We start from the raw sequence: 17,962 nt of genomic DNA, 5'->3' as shown, positions 1-17,962 counted from the left end.
AGCTTGCTCCCCATTTACTTCAGGCCCTGTTTTCGAGATGGGAGCGGAACCCAGAGGTGGACCACACTTACCGGACACTTATGGCCAGGGGCGGACTGGGAACTTAAAGTGGCCCTGAAAAAATAAAATAAAAGTGGCCCCATGTTGTAGGTGGGTCCAAATTGACAGAAGACGGGCCAAAACAAGTAGGTGGGGACATCAGAAGTAGTGCAGCGCAGAATACCGCTCCAGCAGAACCATATAGCATAGTAACCATAGTATTCAACTGTATCACTGTTATGAGGACGATAATACAGTAGAGTTCAGGAGGGCACCTGCTGTTGAGCATTACATCATTATGTATCTGGCCTGCAGCCATCAAGAGGGCTTGAGTGGCCCCCTGGGCATCGGCCCACCGGGAAATTTCCCTGTAGGGTCTATGGCCAATCCGCCCCTGCTTATGGTACAACCTGTTAATATGCCATTAATGTTCCAGGTGGGAAAACCTCTTTAAAATGATAAAATTCTGTTTGCCTACAACCACCACTAGAGGGAGCTTTCTACTGTTTAGACACTTAGGTCTATATAAACACAATGTGCAGAAAGCATGTAAGCTCCCCCTTGTGGTGATTACAGGCAGACCTCATTGTTAATTTAAAGGGGATGAACATGATTCATGAAGAAATGGGCCGAGGGAAGGAGGGGGTGGGGGGGTGTACTGGCCTCAGCCATGAGACCAATCACAGTTTTACCACTGAGACCAGTGACTATGTGATTAAACTTCTTACATATGAAAGCTAGCCTTCTAGTCAGCCATAAATGATGGGTGAATTACCTGAGGAATTATAGTTAGTTTGTTGCGCAGATCATGGAGGCCAATGGTGGAGATGTCCAGACCATCAATGAATATCTTCCCCCCTGCTGCCTTCGATGATCCGGAAGAGGCAATTCGTAAGGGAAGATTTTCCAGCTCCCATCTTTCCAACTATTCCAACCTGAGGACAGATCAACAGTTATATGCGGTCACATGAAGTGTTCAGTTACAGATGTGGAATGAGTGTTTCATTTAACTCGTTACTGATCCCGATGCATTTAGCTGATCATGCACTGATCGAGCTGCACTGAATTCTGGGAGATTGTTTGCATTACAGCATAGTGGCCGCACTTTCCACAGTCCAACTAACCAGAGCAGGAATGTACAGTCGTGGCCAAAACTTTTGAGAATGACACAAATATTAGTTTTCACAAAGTTTGCTGCTAAACTGCTTTTAGATCTTTGTTTCAGTTGTTTCTGTGATGTAGTGAAATATAATTACACACACTTCATACGTTTCAAAGGCTTTTATCGACAATTACATGACATTTATGCAAAGAGTCAGTATTTGCAGTGTTGGCCCTTCTTTTTCAGGACCTCTGCAATTCGACTGGGCATGCTCTCAATCAACTTCTGGGCCAATTCCTGACTGATAGCAACTAGGGATGAGCGAACCCGAACTGTATAGTTGGGTTCGTACCGAATTTTGGGGTGTCCGTGACACGGACCCGAACATTTTCGTAAAAGTCCGGTGTTCGGGTTCGGTGTTCGGCGCTTTCTTGGCGCTTTTTGATAGGCTGCAAAGCAGCCAATCAACAAGCGTTCATACTACTTGGCCCAAGAGGCCATCACAGCCATTGCCTACTATTGCATGGCTGTGATGGGCCAGTGCACCATGTGACCCAGCCTCTATTTAAGCTGGAGTCACGTAGCGCCGCACGTCACTCTGCTATGATCAGTATTAGGGAGAGGTTGACAGCTGCGACGTTAGGCGAGATTAGGCAGATTAACCTCTCCAAAAGACTTCATTCTGTGATCGATCTGCAGCTGTGGATCATGAAGTGCTAGTTATTGACTTGCTCACTTTTTTGAGGCTGCCAGAGCGTTTTTTAGATCACTTTTTTTCTGGGGTGATCGGCGGCCATTTGGTGACTTGTGGTGCGCCAGCACGAGCTATCACCAAGTGTATTTAACCATCGATAGTGTGGTTATTTTGCTGCTATATCCTACATCAGCTGCAGGCTGAGCCTGTGTCACCGAAGTGCATTTAAACATCAACAGTCTGGTTATTTTTTGGCCAATACTACATTAGCTGCAGGCTGAGCCTGTGTCTAAAGAAGTGCTTTAACCATCAACAGTCTGGTTATTTTTTGGCCGTATACTACATCTGGTGCAGGCTGAGCCTGTGTCACCCAAGTGCATTTAAACCATCAACAGTGTGGTATTTTTTGGCCATATATTACATCAGGGGCAAGTTGAGCCTGTCACCCAGCGCCTAAAAATTGACCTGACATTCTATTCAACCAAATCTGCAGAGTTTTAGCTGGTCAAGTTATTTGTAGTGACCGTAAAAGCAGACTTTTGTTCTGGGTTGAAAAGCATTCCCAAATTTGCCATTCTGAAAATAACTAGTTTGTGGTATTTGAGGCCTACTTGAAATCTATCCCAAAAAGAAACACTTACATTGAAGGTATTGATAGTGTCATTCAGAAAAACCTAAGACACACGCTAGCGTGCTGCTAGAAGTGTCATTCTGTGATTAAACCTATAACTGTCACACAGCGCAAAAAAAAACAGGTCTCACATCTCTATTCAACCATAATCTGCACAGTTTTAGCTGGTCAAGTTATTTGTAGTGACCGTAAAAGCAGACTTTTTGTTCTGGGTTGAAAAACCATTCCCAAATTTGCCATTCTGAAAATAACTAGTTTTGTGGTATTTGAGGCCTACTTGAAATCTATCCCAAAAAGAAAAACTTACATTGAAGGTATTGATAGTGTCATTCAGAAAACCTAAGACACACGCTAGCGTGCTGATAGAAGTGTCATTCTGTGATTTAGGGTACATGCACTCGTTCAGGATTCATGTTGCGGAGAATCCGCACTGAAATCCGCAGGTGTTCGCAGGCAAATCTGTGCGGTTCAATCCGCATACTTGGTGCGGATTTGCATACGGATTTGCGTGCGGATTTGGTGCGGATTCGGTGCGGATTTTCCGCATGCGGATTTCACTAAGTGAATGAAGAAAATCCGGTCAGGAAAAAAAAAATTAATGGACATGTCGCGGATTTTAAAATCCGCACCGCAGGTCAAAATCCGCGCGGAAAAAATCTGCATCGTGTGCATTGAGAAATTTCAAATTCTCATAGAATACAATGGACATGACCTACGGTGCGGATTTTCCGCACGCAAATCCGCGCGGAAAATCCGCACGCAATCCTGATCGTGTGCAGGGGCCTAAAACCTATAACTGTCACACAGCGCCAAAAAAAACAGGTCTCACATCTCTATTCAACCAAATCTGCACAGTTTTAGCTGGTCAAGTATTTGTAGTGACCGTAAAAGCAGACTTTTTGTTCTGGGTTGAAAAAGCATTCCCAAATTTGCCATTCTCAAATAACTAGTTTGTGGTATTTGAGGCCTACTTGAAATCTATCCCAAAAAGAAAATCTTACATTGAAGGTATTGATAGTGTCATTCAGAAAAACCTAAGACACACGCTAGCGTGCTGATAGAAGTGTCATTCTGTGATTAACCTATAACTGTCACACAGCGCAAAAAAAAACAGGTCTCACATCTCTATTCAACCAAATCTGCACAGTTTTAGCTGGTCAAGTTATTTGTAGTGACCGTAAAAGCAGACTTTTTGTTCTGGGTTGAAAAAGCATTCCCAAATTTGCCATTCTGAAAATAACTAGTTTGTGGTATTTGAGGCCTACTTGAAATCTATCCCAAAAAGAAACACTTACATTGAAGGTATTGATAGTGTCATTCAGAAAAACCTAAGACACACGCTAGCGTGCTGATAGAAGTGTCATCTGTGATTAAACCTATAACTGTCACACAGCGCAAAAAAAACAGGTCTCACATCTCTATTCAACCAAATCTGCACAGTTTTAGCTGGTCAAGTTATTTGTAGTGACCGTAAAAGCAGACTTTTTGTTCTGGGTTGAAAAAGCATTCCCAAATTTGCCATTCTCAAAAATTGTGGTGAACGGGAACAATGAGGGAAAACATCTAATAAGGGACGCGGACGCGGACGTGGACATGGTCGTGGTGGTGTTAGTGGACCCTCTGGTGCTGGGAGAGGACGTGGCCGTTCTGCCACAGCCACACGTCCTAGTGAACCAACTACCTCAGGTCCCAGTAGCCAGCAGAATTTACAGCGATATTTGGTGGGGCCCAATGCTGTTCTAAGGATGGTAAGGGCCTGAGCAGGTACAGGCATTAGTCAATTGGGTGGCCGACAGTGGATCCAGCACGTTCACATTATCTCCTACCCAGTCTTCTGCTAGAAAGCGCACAGATGGCGCATGAAACCAAGCCGATCGGTCTGTCACATCGCCCCCATGCATAGCAGGGAAACTGTCTGAGCCTCAAGTTATGCAGCAGTCTCTTATGCTGTTTGAAGACTCTGCTGCCAGGGTTTCCCAAGGGCATCCACCTAGCCCTTCCCCAGGGGTGGAAGAGATAGAATGCACTAACGACACAATCACTTATTTTTCTGATGATGAGGACATGGGAATACCACCTCAAGCACGTCTCTGATGATGACGAAACACAGGTGCCAACTGCTGCTCTTTCTGCAGTGTGCAGACTGAACAGGAGGTCAGGGATCAAGACTGGGTGGAAGACGATGCAGGGGACGATGAGGTCCTAGACCCCACATGGAATGAAGGTTCGTGCCACTGACTTTCACAGTTCGGAGGAAGAGGCAGTGGTGAGACCGAGCCAACAGCTTAGCAAAGAGGGAGGCAGTGGGAAAATCAGAACACCCGCACGCCAAGAGACTCCGCTGCTACTGACCGCCGCCATCTGGGACCGAGCACCCAAGGCAGCTTCAAGAGTTCCCTGGCATGGCACTTCTTCAAACAATGTGTCTGACGACAAGACCGAGTGGTTTGGCACGCTGTGCCATCAGAGCCTGAAGCGAGGCAGTAACGTTCTGAACCTTAGCACAACCTGCATGGACCAGGCACCTGCATTGCAAAGCATGAACTGCAGTGGAGTAAACACCTTAAAAACAAGGAAGTCACTCAGGCTCCCCCTGCTACATCTTCTGCTGCTGCCGCCTCGGCCTCTTCTGCTGCTGCTGCCGCCGCCCTCGGCCTCTTCCTCCGCCTCTGGAGGAACGTTGGCACCTGCCGCCCAGCAAACATGGGATGTACCACCAACACCACCACCTGCGTCACCAAGCATCTCAACCATGTCACACGGCAGCGTTCAGCTCTCCATCTCACAAACATTTGAGAGAAAGCGTAAATTCTCACCTAGCCACCCTCGATCCCTGGCCCTGAATGCCAGCATTTCTAAACTACTGGCCTATGAAATGCTGTCATTTAGGCTGGTGACACACACAGCTTCAAACAGCTCATGTCACTTGCATGTCCCACAGTATGTTGTTCCCAGCCGCCACTACTTCTCTAAGAGAGCCGTGCCTTCCCTGCACAAACAACAGTGTCCGATAAAATCAAGTGTGCACTGCGCAACGCCATCTGTGGCAAGGTCCACCTAACCACAGATACGTGGACCCAGTAAGCCGGCCAGGGACGCTATATCTCCTAACTGCCCACTGGGTAAATGTAGTGGCGCTGGGCCCCAGGCGGAGAGCTATTTGGCGCCACGTCCTTCCGCCGCCAAGATCGCAGGGCAACATTCTTTGCCTCCTCTGTCTCCTCCTCCTCCCTACTCAGTTCCTCATCCTCTTCTTCCACATGCTCATCCAGTCAGCCACACACCTTCCCACCAACTTCAGCCACAGCACGGGTAAACGTCAGCAGGCCCATTCTGAAACTCATATGTTTGGGGGACAGGCCCACACCGCCACAGGAGTTGTGGCGGGGTATAGAAAACAGACCAGACGAGTGGTTGCTGCGAGCTGAGCCTCAAGCCCGGCCTGGTGGCTGTGCGATAATGGGCGAAATCTCGTTGCAGCTCTCGGACTAGCCGGTTTGACGCACATCCCTTGCCTGGCGCATGTGCTGCAATTTGGTGGTGCAGAAGTTGCAGCGTACTCAAGTTGTGTTTGTAAATGTCCCTGGGTGTTGTAGTGCAATAGACACTGACCTGAGACGGCTGACTCTCTGCAAGGGCAGCTGATGATAGAAAAAGTTTGTGACGCCAGTGCCAATTAAACGGTGGCACGCCGTTTGCTGATAGCAGGAATAACTGAGGAACACGTGAGGTTAAAGCAGAACTCCAACTTTAGTAGTCATCATCAATATAGGGACATTAGTGGAATCGCAGTTCCTTTGCATACAGTCGATCTTTCAATACGGTTGATGCAGGCAATACAGTTCAGCAAGGTGACTTCAGATTGTTTAGCTCAGGACTTGCAGTACAGGCCGTTTACACTCTATTCCTGTCTGATCCTGGCACATAGAAACTCTTCTCCAAGGTCCAATGCCCTGCTCTGGCGTATATCCTTGGTTTTATTCTATTAAAGTACCTCCTCTGTGGACTTAAGTACCTCTTGCTTTCCTTGGTTTGCCTCTGTCCCTCTCAGCTTCCTCAGGCTCTTGAAATGAGGTATTCCTGCTTCTGCATATGGGATCTCAGGAGGGGAACCTTCTCCTTGGATTTGGAACCCGGTTACAGGGACTACAATACCCTCTCCTGGTCCGCAGGCTTCAGGCCTGGACTGGTCTCTGACATAGTCTAAACTCCAACTGCTGTAGACTGACTTTAGACTAGACTGCCCACCTTTCCCTGACTGGGCCTTATATAAACTAGGGCTCCCTAGCTCCCTCTAATGACTAAGAGCTGGAATGACACCCCTAGCAGGCCTGTACATGCAAGTTTCACAGTAACAGGGAAATACATAGCATTACATTCAATTACATTTTATAACCAACCTCCCCATAAACAAGGGGACACGACAGCACACAAAGTGACCCTTTTGTAGTGACGGGCATTACCGTCCCCGTACACTACATACCCCACTGCTTTAAGCTGAGTACGACCTCGTACTCCATCATGGATCGCCCAACTGGAATCTCTACCTGAAACAGAAAAGACACATGCAGGCATACATATAGGTAATTCATCTGCATTTACATTCAGATCAGGTCCAATTGATAAAGGTAAAGGGTGGTGACAAGGGGCGTCGTTCTCTTCTTCTCAGGATAGTGAATGGAACTGGGGCGCTGACCTGGCACAGCGTAACATTATAACCAGGATAGTCCATGACAATGAATAAGTCCATATTAGAACAGCAAAATAGATAAAACAGTATAAAAGTTCTTGGAGGCTCAAAGAACAAACATGAGTCCGTACCCAGATTACTTTCCTATTAGATCACAGAGGCTCTCATGCGGTGGAGTCCATCTCTGGGCACATTTCCTTTTAAAAGAGCAAAAATCTCAGAGGCTCAGGTTCTTTTGAGTCTGACTCCGGGCACGGTTCCTTAGTATCAAGTTGCACAATAAAATGACAGCAAAGACAAGTGCTGTAATACCCCTGATCAACCTGAAAAGGGGGTTAAGGGTAAAAGGTGCAACTAAGGAACAGGCACAACTTGGCGTGGGATAGCAAAAGCAGGCAGGAGGTCCTGGAAACAAACTGGGCTCCGTTGACTTTAATACTTCAGTGGTCAACACCCACCACTGAGCCGTGGAGGAACTGGCAGCAGCAACAAACAACCAGTAAACATAGGACTCCTGTCCTGAAAGGGTTAATACCATCATTCTTTGGCGAAATAAATCAAAGGCCTAGCAGGCTGATTCACAGGGGTATGTCATAATTACCCGGCTCTGCTGGCAAATACGGCCTGTAGTAGTCCTCTACAGGAGGATGTGCCCACATAACTGTGTTAGGGGGCAGCTGCTAGGTAAAGGGGCCCCCTAATAGGTATTGGCCCCATGGGCCTAGTGGTAAACCCTTGGGTGGACCGTACTGGTCCCGGCATAATAATTGTGGGATGAAGTGGAGTTGATACCGCCGCCGCAAGCGGTCCGGTGGGCTCTGTGCAGCAACTTCCAGCAACAGGGGGTCTTCTTTGGGGCACCGACGGAGCGGTGGTAGCAGAAGGTGGTCTACGGGTGGTGACAGGCACCCTTACCTCGTCCTTCTTTGGCGGCGTCTGGATCCTGGCGGTCGCGATCTTGCGCAGCTCCCGCAACTTCTCCTCCAGCCGAACAATCTGTTCACCGATGCTCTCCGTGTCGGAGTCGCTGTCATCTGCTGGCGCCGCCGGCGCAGGTACAGTCAACGATGGCGCGGACTCGGCCTCTGAAGGTTCTGGTGGTGCATCGGGTCTCCGACCTCTCCGGATGTTCTCAAAGGTATTGCGAAGTCCTTTTAAGTTTTCCATATCTTGTATGGTCTTCTCCCGACGGGGCAGCTCGGGGGAAGGATAGGGGCTCACCCATTTCTCCAACACGGTTGGCTGCCAGAAGACGTTAGGCCCAATGAAGGAGCTCCGCTCCTGGAAGGCGTGATGGGCCGGCTCTGGAGAGCGTTCCGGTTCCCGCTCGCAGCCAGAGTAGTCTTCTTCTTCTGCTTCCCAGTCCTCAGGTCCTCGCTTAGGACGGGTCACGGCAGTTGCATAAGGCCCTCTCAGGCTCTCGGCAGGGGTGAACTCCACTTCCTCTCCCTCGCGGAGGCTGTGCTGATAGGAAGGGAGGTAGTCTCTTTTGACAGACCTTCTATTCACATATAGGTCTCTGCCAGTCAGGTAGTCTTGGATGAACCCGTAGCCACGGGTTTTGTCAAAGGACACCACCAACCCCTTTCTCCTTTCCAGGCGGGGTTGTGTGTTGCTGTGTCTTTCATGAATTGTCTTGGTCAACTCCTCATAATAAATCTTAGTCTTGGTATTTCGCTTGATAGCGGCCTCCCGGATCTCCGCCATTAGTGAGGACCATTTGAAAGAGGGCTGAAAGAAGTCTCTCCAAGAGCCATAGCAGGACTCTGGTTCTTTCTCCCATGGCGGGCAGGCGGGTTTCTCCTGGTCCCGGAGAGTAGGCCGGTGGAGCCTCCTTCTGGCTCTACACCAATATCATACATCTTTTGGTATCTCAGGCGCGGACGTGCAGCAAAGCTCTGTTCACTCTGTCCAACATGCTCGATCCTTCTCTGGAGAGCGATAGGGTCGAGTCAATTAGATCAGCCAGCTCCTCCCATTGCACTGGAGAGGCCGCCCCCCAGGTATTCCAGTATATGGAAGGCGGAGTCCATGCTGGCAGACATGCAAATGTCCAGATAAGCAGTGGCGCCTGACCTTGAACTCTTCCCGCTATTTTCCTCGAAAAGGCGCCAATTTTTCCCGCCTTTTCGGGATGAAGATGACGCAGCAGCTATTTCAGCAGCCTCAGCGGCCATCTTTGGGTAGAAACGCTGTCTATTCACTGACAGCAAGCAGGATGATGAAAAGTCCATAAAAACCACACTCCAATGCGGCGATTTTCTTCCTCTTGATAGCGCAACACTGCACAGCGCTTTTGAGGGTTCTAGGTACACTTTGGGTATGTTTTTCAGTCCACAAAGTCCACTTGAATAAAACAGGCAAATTGTCACTTTGGTCAAAGGGCAACTGTATAAGACACAAAGTTCACGCTTCTTGCACTAGAAAGCGTGCGAATCCTGTTCGTGACGCCAAAAGAGAGGTGCAGCGTACTCAAGTTGTGTTTATAAATGTCGCTGGTGTTGTAGTGCAATAGACACTGACCTGAGACGGCTGACTCTCTGCAAGGGCAGGTGATGATAGGAAATGTTCGTGACGCCAGTGCCAATTAAACGGTGGCACGCCGTTTGCTGATAGCAGGAATAACTGAGGAACACGTGAGGTTAAAGCAGAACTCCAACTTTAGTAGTCATCATCAATATAGGGACATTAATGGAATTGCAGTTCCTTTGCATACAGTCGATCTTTCAATACGGTTGATGCAGGCAATACAGTTCAGCAAGGTGACTTCAGAGTGTTTAACTCAGGACTTGCAGTACAGGCCGTTTGCACTCTATTCCTGTCTGATCCTGGCACATAGAAACTCTTCTCCAAGGTCCAATGCCCTGCTCTGGCGTATATCCTTGGTTTTATTCTATTAAAGTACCTCCTCTGTGGACTTAAGTACCTCTTGCTTTCCTTGGCTTGCCTCTGTCCCTCTCAGCTTCCTCAGGCTCTAGAAACTTCTGAACTCTAGACTCCAGACTGTTTAACAGTGATCTTCCTGCTTCTGCATATATAAATTCAGGAGGGGAACCTTCTCCTGGTCCGCAGGCTTCAGGCCTGGACTTGTCTCTGACATTGTCTAATCTCTGGTTAGACTAGACTGCTTCCTTAGACTCTAGACTGTAGACTCCAGACTGTCTTTCCCTTCCCTGACTGGGCCTTATATAAACTAGGGCTCCCTAGCTCCCTCTAATGACCAAGAGCTGGAATGACACCCCTAGCAGGCCTGTACATGCAAGTTTCACAGTAACAGGGAAATACATAGCATTACATTCAATTACATTTTATAACCAACCTCCCCATAAACAAGGAGACACAACAGCACACAAAGTGACCCTTTTGTAGTGACGGGCATTACCGTCCCGTACACTACAAAGTTCATTCGCAACTACCCCGACATGTCAGAGCTGCTGCATAAAGTGCGGGCCGTCTGTTCGCGCTTCCGGCGTTCACACCCTGCCGCTGCTCGCCTGTCTGCGCTACAGCGTAACTTCGGCCTTCCCGGTCACCGCCTCATATGCGACGTGCCCACCAGGTGGAACTCCACCTTGCATATGCTGGACAGACTGTGCGAGCAGCAGCAGGCCATAGTGGAGTTTCAGCTGCAGCACGCACGGGTCAGTCGCACTGCGGATCAGACCCACTTCACCACCAATGACTGGGCCTCCATGCGAGACCTGTGTGCCCTGTTGCGCTGTTTCGAGTACTCCACCAACATGGCCAGTGGCGATGACGCCGTTATCAGCGTTACAATACCACTTCTATGTCTCCTTGAGAAAACACTTAGGGCGATGATGGAAGAGGAGGTGGCCCAGGAGGAAGAGGAGGAAGAGGGGTCATTTTTAGCACTTTCAGGCCAGTCTCTTCAAAGTGACTCAGAGGGAGGTTTTTTGCAACACCAGAGGCCAGGTACAAATGTGGCCAGACAGGGCCCACTACTGGAGGGCGAGGAGGACGAGGATGAGGAGGAGGTGGAGGAGGATGAGGATGAAGCATGTTCACAGCGGGGTGGCACCCAAAGCAGCTCGGGCCATCACTGGTGCGTGGCTGGGGGAAACACAGGACGATGACGATACGCCTCCCACAGAGGACAGCTTGTCCTTACCTCTGGGCAGCCTGGCACACATGAGCGACTACATGCTGCAGTGCCTGCGCAACGACAGCAGAGTTGCCCACATTTTAACGTGTGCAGACTACTGGGTTGCCACCCTGCTGGATCCCCGGTACAAAGACAATGTGCCCACCTTACTTCCTACACTGGAGCGTGATAGGAAGATGCGCGAGTACAAGCGCACGTTGGTAGACGCGCTACTGAGAGCATTCCCAAATGTCACAGGGGAACCAGTGGAAGCCCAAGGCGAAGGCAGAGGAGGAGCAAGAGGTCGCCAACGCAGCTGTGTCACGCCCAGCTCCTCTGAGGGCAGGGTTAGCATGGCAGAGATGTGGAAAAGTTTTGTCAACACGCCACAGCTAAGTGCACCACCACCTGATACGGAACGTGTTAGCAGGAGGCAACATTTCACTAACATGGTGGAACAGTACCTGTGCACACCCCTCCACGTACTGACTGATGGTTCGGCCCCATTCAACTTCTGGGTCTCCAAATTGTCCACGTGGCCAGAGCTAGCCTTTTATGCCTTGGAGGTGCTGGCCTGCCCGGCGGCCAGCGTTTTGTCTGAACGTGTATTCAGCACGGCAGGGGGCGTCATTACAGACAAACGCAGCCGCCTGTCTACAGCCAATGTGGACAAGCTGACGTTCATAAAAATGAACCAGGCATGGATCCCACAGGACCTGTCCATTCCTTGTGCAGATTAGATATTAACTACCTGCCCTTAACAATATATTATTCTACTCCAGGGCACTTCCTCATTCAATACTATTTTTAATTTCATTTTACCATTATATTGCGGGGCAACCCAAAGTTGAATGAACCTCTCCTCTGTCTGGGTGCCGGGGCCTAAATGTGTGACAGTGGCCTGTTCCAGTGGTGGGTGACGTGAAGCCTGATTCTCTGCTATGACATGAATACAGATTCTGCGCTGACATAAGGCCAGATTCTCTGTTACGGGACCGCTCTCCTCTGCCTGGGTGCCTGGGCCTAAATGTGTGACAGTGGCCTGTTCCAGTGGTGGCTGACGTGAAGCCTGATTCTCTGCTATGACATGAAGACAGATTCTGCGCTGACATAAGGCCAGATTCTCTGTTACGGGACCGCTCTCCTCTGTCTGGGTGCCGGGGCCTAAATGTGTGACAGTGGCCTGTTTCCAGTGGTGGGTGACGTGAAGCCTGATTCTCTGCTATGACATGAATACAGATTCTGCGCTGACATAAGGCCAGATTCTCTGTTACGGGACCTCTCTCCTCTACCTGGGTGCCTGGGCCTAAATGTGTGACAGTGGCCTGTTCCAGTGGTGGGTGACGTGAAGCCTGATTCTCTGCTATGACATGAATACAGATTCTGCGCTGACATAAGGCCAGATTCTCTGTTACGGGACCTCTCTCCTCTGTCTGGGTGCCTGGGCCTAAATGTGTGACAGTGGCCTGTTCCAGTGGTGGGTGACGTGAAGCCTGATTCTCTGCTATGACATGAATACAGATTCTGCGCTGACATAAGGCCAGATTCTCTGTTACGGGACCGCTCTCCTCTGTCTGGGTGCCGGGGCCTAAATGTGTGACAGTGGCCTGTTCCAGTGGTGGGTGACGTGAAGCCTGATTCTCTGCTATGACATGAATACAGATTCTGCGCTGACATAAGGCCAGATTCTCTGTTACGGGACCTCTCTCCTCTGCCTGGGTGCCTGGGCCTAAATGTGTGACAGTGGCCTGTTCCAGTGGTGGCTGACGTGAAGCCTGATTCTCTGCTATGACATGAAGACAGATTCTGCGCTGACATAAGGCCAGATTCTCTGTTACGGGACCGCTCTCCTCTGTCTGGGTGCCGGGGCCTAAATGTGTGACAGTGGCCTGTTCCAGTGGTGGGTGACGTGAAGCCTGATTCTCTGCTATGACATGAATACAGATTCTGCGCTGACATAAGGCCAGATTCTCTGTTACGGGACCGCTCTCCTCTGCCTGGGTGCCTGGACCTAAATGTGTGACAGTGGCCTGTTCCAGTGGTGGGTGACGTGAAGCCTGATTCTCTGCTATGACATGAAGACAGATTCTGTGCTAACATAAGGCCAGATTCTCTGTTACGGGACCTCTCACCTCTGTCTGGGTGCCGGGGCCTAAATATGTGACAGTGGCCTGTTCCAGTGGTGGGTGACGTGAAGCCTGATTCTCTGCTATGACATGAAGACTGATTCTGCGCTGACATAAGGCCAGATTCTCTGTTACGGGACCTCTCTCCTCTGTCTGGGTGCCGGGGCCTAAATGTGTGACAGTGGCCTGTTCCAGTGGTGGGTGACGTGAAGCCTGATTCTCTGCTATGACATGAAGACAGATTCTGCGCTGACATAAGGCCAGATTCTCTGTTACGGGACCGCTCTCCTCTGTCTGGGTGCCGGGGCCTAAATGTGTGACAGTAGCCTGTTCCAGTGGTGGGTGACGTGAAGCCTGATTCTCTGCTATGACATGAATACAGATTCTGCGCTGACATAAGGCCAGATTCTCTGTTACGGGACCTCTCTCCTCTGCCTGGGTTCCTGGGCCTAAATGTGTGACAGTGGCCTGTTGCAGTGGTGGCTGACGTGAAGCCTGATTCTCTGCTATGACATGAAGACAGATTCTGCGCTGACATAAGGCCAGATTCTCTGTTACGGGACCGCTCTCCTCTGTCTGGGTGCCGGGGCCTAAATGTGTGACAGTGGCCTGTTCCAGTGGTGGGTGACGTGAAGCCTGATTCTCTGCTATGACATGAAGACTGATTCTGTGCTGACATGAAGCCAGATTCTCTGCTATAGCATGAAGAGACTGATTCTCTGCTGACATGAAGCCAGATTCTTTGCTATGGCATGAAGAGACTGATTCTCTGCTGACGTGAAGCCAGATTCTCTGCTATGGGACCTCTGTCCAATTGATATTGGTTAATTTTAATTTTTTTTATTTTTATTTTAATTCATTTCCCTATCCACATTTGTTTGCAGGGGATTTACCTACATGTTGCTGCCTTTTGCAGCCCTCTAGCTCTTTCCTGGGCTGTTTTACAGCCTTTTTAGTGCCGAAAAGTTCGGGTCCCTATTGACATAAATGGGGTTCGGGTTCGGGACGAAGTTCGGGTCGGGTTCGGATCCCGAACCCGAACATTTCCGGGAAGTTCGGCCGAACTTCTCGAACCCGAACATCCAGGTGTTCGCTCAACTCTAATAGCAACCCATTCTTTCATAATCACTTCTTGGAGTTTGTCAGAATTAGTGGGTTTTTGTTTGTCCACCCGCCTCTTGAGGATTGACCACAAGTTCTCAGTGGGATTAAGATCTGGGGAGTTTCCAGGCCATGGACCCAAAATGTCAACGTTTTGGTCCCTGAGCCACTTAGTTATCACTTTTGCCTTATGGCACGGTGCTCCATCGTGCTGGAAAATGAATTATTCTTCACCAAACTGTTGTTGGATTGTTGGAAGAAGTTGCTGTTGGAGGGTGTTTTGGTACCATTCTTTATTCATGGCTGTGTTTTTGGGCAAAATTGTGAGTGAGCCCACTCCCTTGGATGAGAAGCAACCCCACACATGAATGGTCTCAGGATGCTTTACTGTTGGCATGACACAGGACTGATGGTAGCGCTCACCTTTTCTTCTATGGACAAGCCTTTTTCCAGATGCCCCAAACAATCGGAAAGAGGCTTCATCGGAGAATATGACTTTGCCCCAGTCCTCAGCAGTCCATTCACCATACTTTCTGCAGAAGATCAATCTGTCCCTGGGGTTTTTTTTGGAGATAAGTGGCTTCTTTGCTGCCCTTCTTGACACCAGGCCATCTTCCAAAAGTCTTCGCCTCACTGTGCGTGCAGATGCGCTCACACCTGCCTGCTGCCATTCCTGAGCAAGCTCTGCACTGGTGGCACTCCGATCCCGCAGCTGAATCCTCTTTAGGAGACGACCCTGGCGCTTGCTGGACTTTCTTGGACGCCCTGAAGCCTTCTTAACAAGAATTAAACCTCTTTCTTTGAAGTTCTTGATGATCCTATAAATTGTTGATTGAGGTGCAATCTTAGTAGCCACAATATCCTTGCCTGTGAAGCCATTTTTATGCAACGCAATGATGGCTGCACGCGTTTCTTTGCAGGTCACCATGGTTAACAATGGAAGAACAATGATTTCAAGCATCACCCTCCTTTTAACATGTCAAGTCTGCCATTTTAACCCAATCAGCCTGATATAATGATCTCCAGCCTTATGCTCGTCAACATTCTCACCTGAGTTAACAAGACGATTACTGAAATGATCTCAGCAGGTCCTTTAATGACAGCAATGAAATGCAGTGGAAAGTTTTTTTTGGGATTAAGTTAATTTTCATGGCAAAGAAGGACTATGCAATTCATCTGATCACTCTTCATAACATTCTGGAGTATATGCAAATTGCTATTATAAAAACTTAAGCAGCAACTTTTCAAATTTCCAATATTTATGTAATTCTCAAAACTTTTGGCCACGACTGTACAGGGGCGGACTGTGAACTTAAAGTATATTATATTACATAGTTCATCATCTCCTTACATACTGTACATCCTTCAATGGAGGACCTCCATAATATAGAGTCCATATACAGACCCTGGAAAAGAAAAACAACTAAAAGTGTCCCCATGGTGTAGGTGGGTCCATACTGACATACTGACAGAAGACCAACACAAGGCGAATACAGGACAGAAGAAGTAGGTGGGCCCAGCAATACCATAGTGCAGCACAAAATACCACCCCAGCAGAACCAAATATACCTGGCAGCACAAAATACCGCTATTGAAAACAATGGGCAAAATTAAAAACCACAAGAAGTCTGAGCGTAAGGAAAAATGGCGAAAAGTGAACCACTATTGTAATATTTTCTTCCTAATTTCCTATATAACACCTTTTGGGATACAAAGTGCACATATTGTCACCACAGTAAACATTGTAGAGCGGTGAACCTGAATATTAACCTTTTAGCAGCAATTTACAACATAAACCCTTTTAGCAGTAATTTACAACAGAAACCCTTTTAGCAGTGAACCACTGGGTTACTGCACCTCCAGTGCAGAGTACGTATTCCCACTAGTGCCTGTGGAGAGGCGAGAATTTTTTTGGGATCTATTTATCGCTCTTGTATCCAGCTAATCAAATCTCTCTCTCATATCCATTTCGTATCTATCTATCCATCTATGGATTAAAAGCAAACAAGAAATACAAGTAGTAGCATGTTACTTTCTGCACAAAGACACTCATGCAAACATTGAAAATATGAATAAATGTAAACTGCATTCAGGGAAAAGTAGAATCCAGCTATGGGATACTCTGATTATAAGCACTAGGCAGAGTGACCTATAGCTGGATTCTGCATTGCCCTGAATTTTGTAGGACAAAAGCCCAGAAGAGACAAGACTGGTAGTGTCAGTCCTGCTTGATGAAAGCCACCTTGTCGCTGGTAGATGGGCCCGACATATTCTTGATCAAAAATATGTGCATAGAGCTTTAAATATTGATATAGTAAGTACAGCAGAAATGGAGTTTACATTTCTACATGTTTTCAATGTTTGCATGTGAAATTGCGCATAAAGCAGTATGCTGATGGTAGCATGCACCTGAACTCCCCTCATACATAGTTTTGAGTGGTTGGTCTAACTGTCTTTTGCATTATCTATGGACCCATTCATCTATCCGTCTATGGATCCATCCACCAACCTATGGATCTATCCACCAATCTTTGGATCTATCCATCCATCGATCATACAGTCACGTATTACCTTCTCCATACTGTCAACAGTGCATGAAATTCCATGTAGAACAAGGTCTAATTCAGATCGGTAACGGGCCTCGTAGTCCACAAACTGCACAACGCCTCTATCTGGCCAGTTCTGTGGGGGGCGCTTCTGGGTCGTCCACTCTGCCTGATAGATGAACATAGCAAAGAACGCTGAGTTTATACAACGATATATACAGTATATGTATAAAATATTTACTTTCTACATGTACAATACACTGAACTATATGGGAGTCCACTCCGGCCCATGGAGTCTGTTGCGAGCCAAAGGTCTCACTTCCGGAAACGTTCTCCGGGGGCAGTGAGAATTTTGTTCGTTTCAGAGAGGCATGCAAACTCCATTTTTGCTTGTGTCCCCACTCCTCTGGTAATGAGGAGCAGAGGGTGAGGATTGTCATCTCCCTGCTCAGGGGTAATGCTCAGACTTGGGGATCAGGGGATCCCTCCCTTCGATCCGTGGAAAGATTTTTTGTGGCCCTGGGGCAGATATATGATGACCCGGATCGTGTTGCTCTGGCCGAATCTAACTTACGTTTTTTATGCCAGAACAAACTGTCTGCGGAGCTTTATTGTTCTGAATTTCGGAGATGGGCAGCTGATTCAGGTTGGAATGATGCTGCACTCCGGAGTCAGTTCTGTCATGGTCTCTCAGAGAGATTGAAAGATGCGTTTGCTTTCCATGAGAGACCAACGTCCTTAGAGTCTGCCATGTCATTGGCGGTACTCCTTGACAGGCGTCTAAGAGAAAGAAACAAGACCTCTCTGTCCAGCCATTGTCAGTCTAGGGGCAGTGGTGCGGACTCATTCAGTCTCGCTCCCCTCTGAGGAGGAGCCCATGCAGCTAGGTCGACTTGCCCCTGATAAAAGAGGATTTAGTCCTCAGAGTATG

At 48.3% G+C, this 17,962-nt stretch overlaps 1 pseudogene; it reads right to left on the bottom strand.

Annotated features, from left to right (window-relative positions):
* Positions 1–769: 769 nt before the first annotated feature.
* The window catches only part of LOC121003107, a 363,872-nt pseudogene continuing 346,679 nt past the window's right edge, over positions 770–17,962 (bottom strand).

Source organism: Bufo bufo, chromosome 6 (genome assembly GCF_905171765.1).
Source record: "Bufo bufo chromosome 6, aBufBuf1.1, whole genome shotgun sequence".
NCBI classification, from domain to species: Eukaryota; Metazoa; Chordata; class Amphibia; order Anura; family Bufonidae; genus Bufo; species Bufo bufo.
The sequence above is the reverse complement of the archived record's forward strand: the minus strand, read 5'-3'. Positions and strand labels throughout refer to the sequence as shown.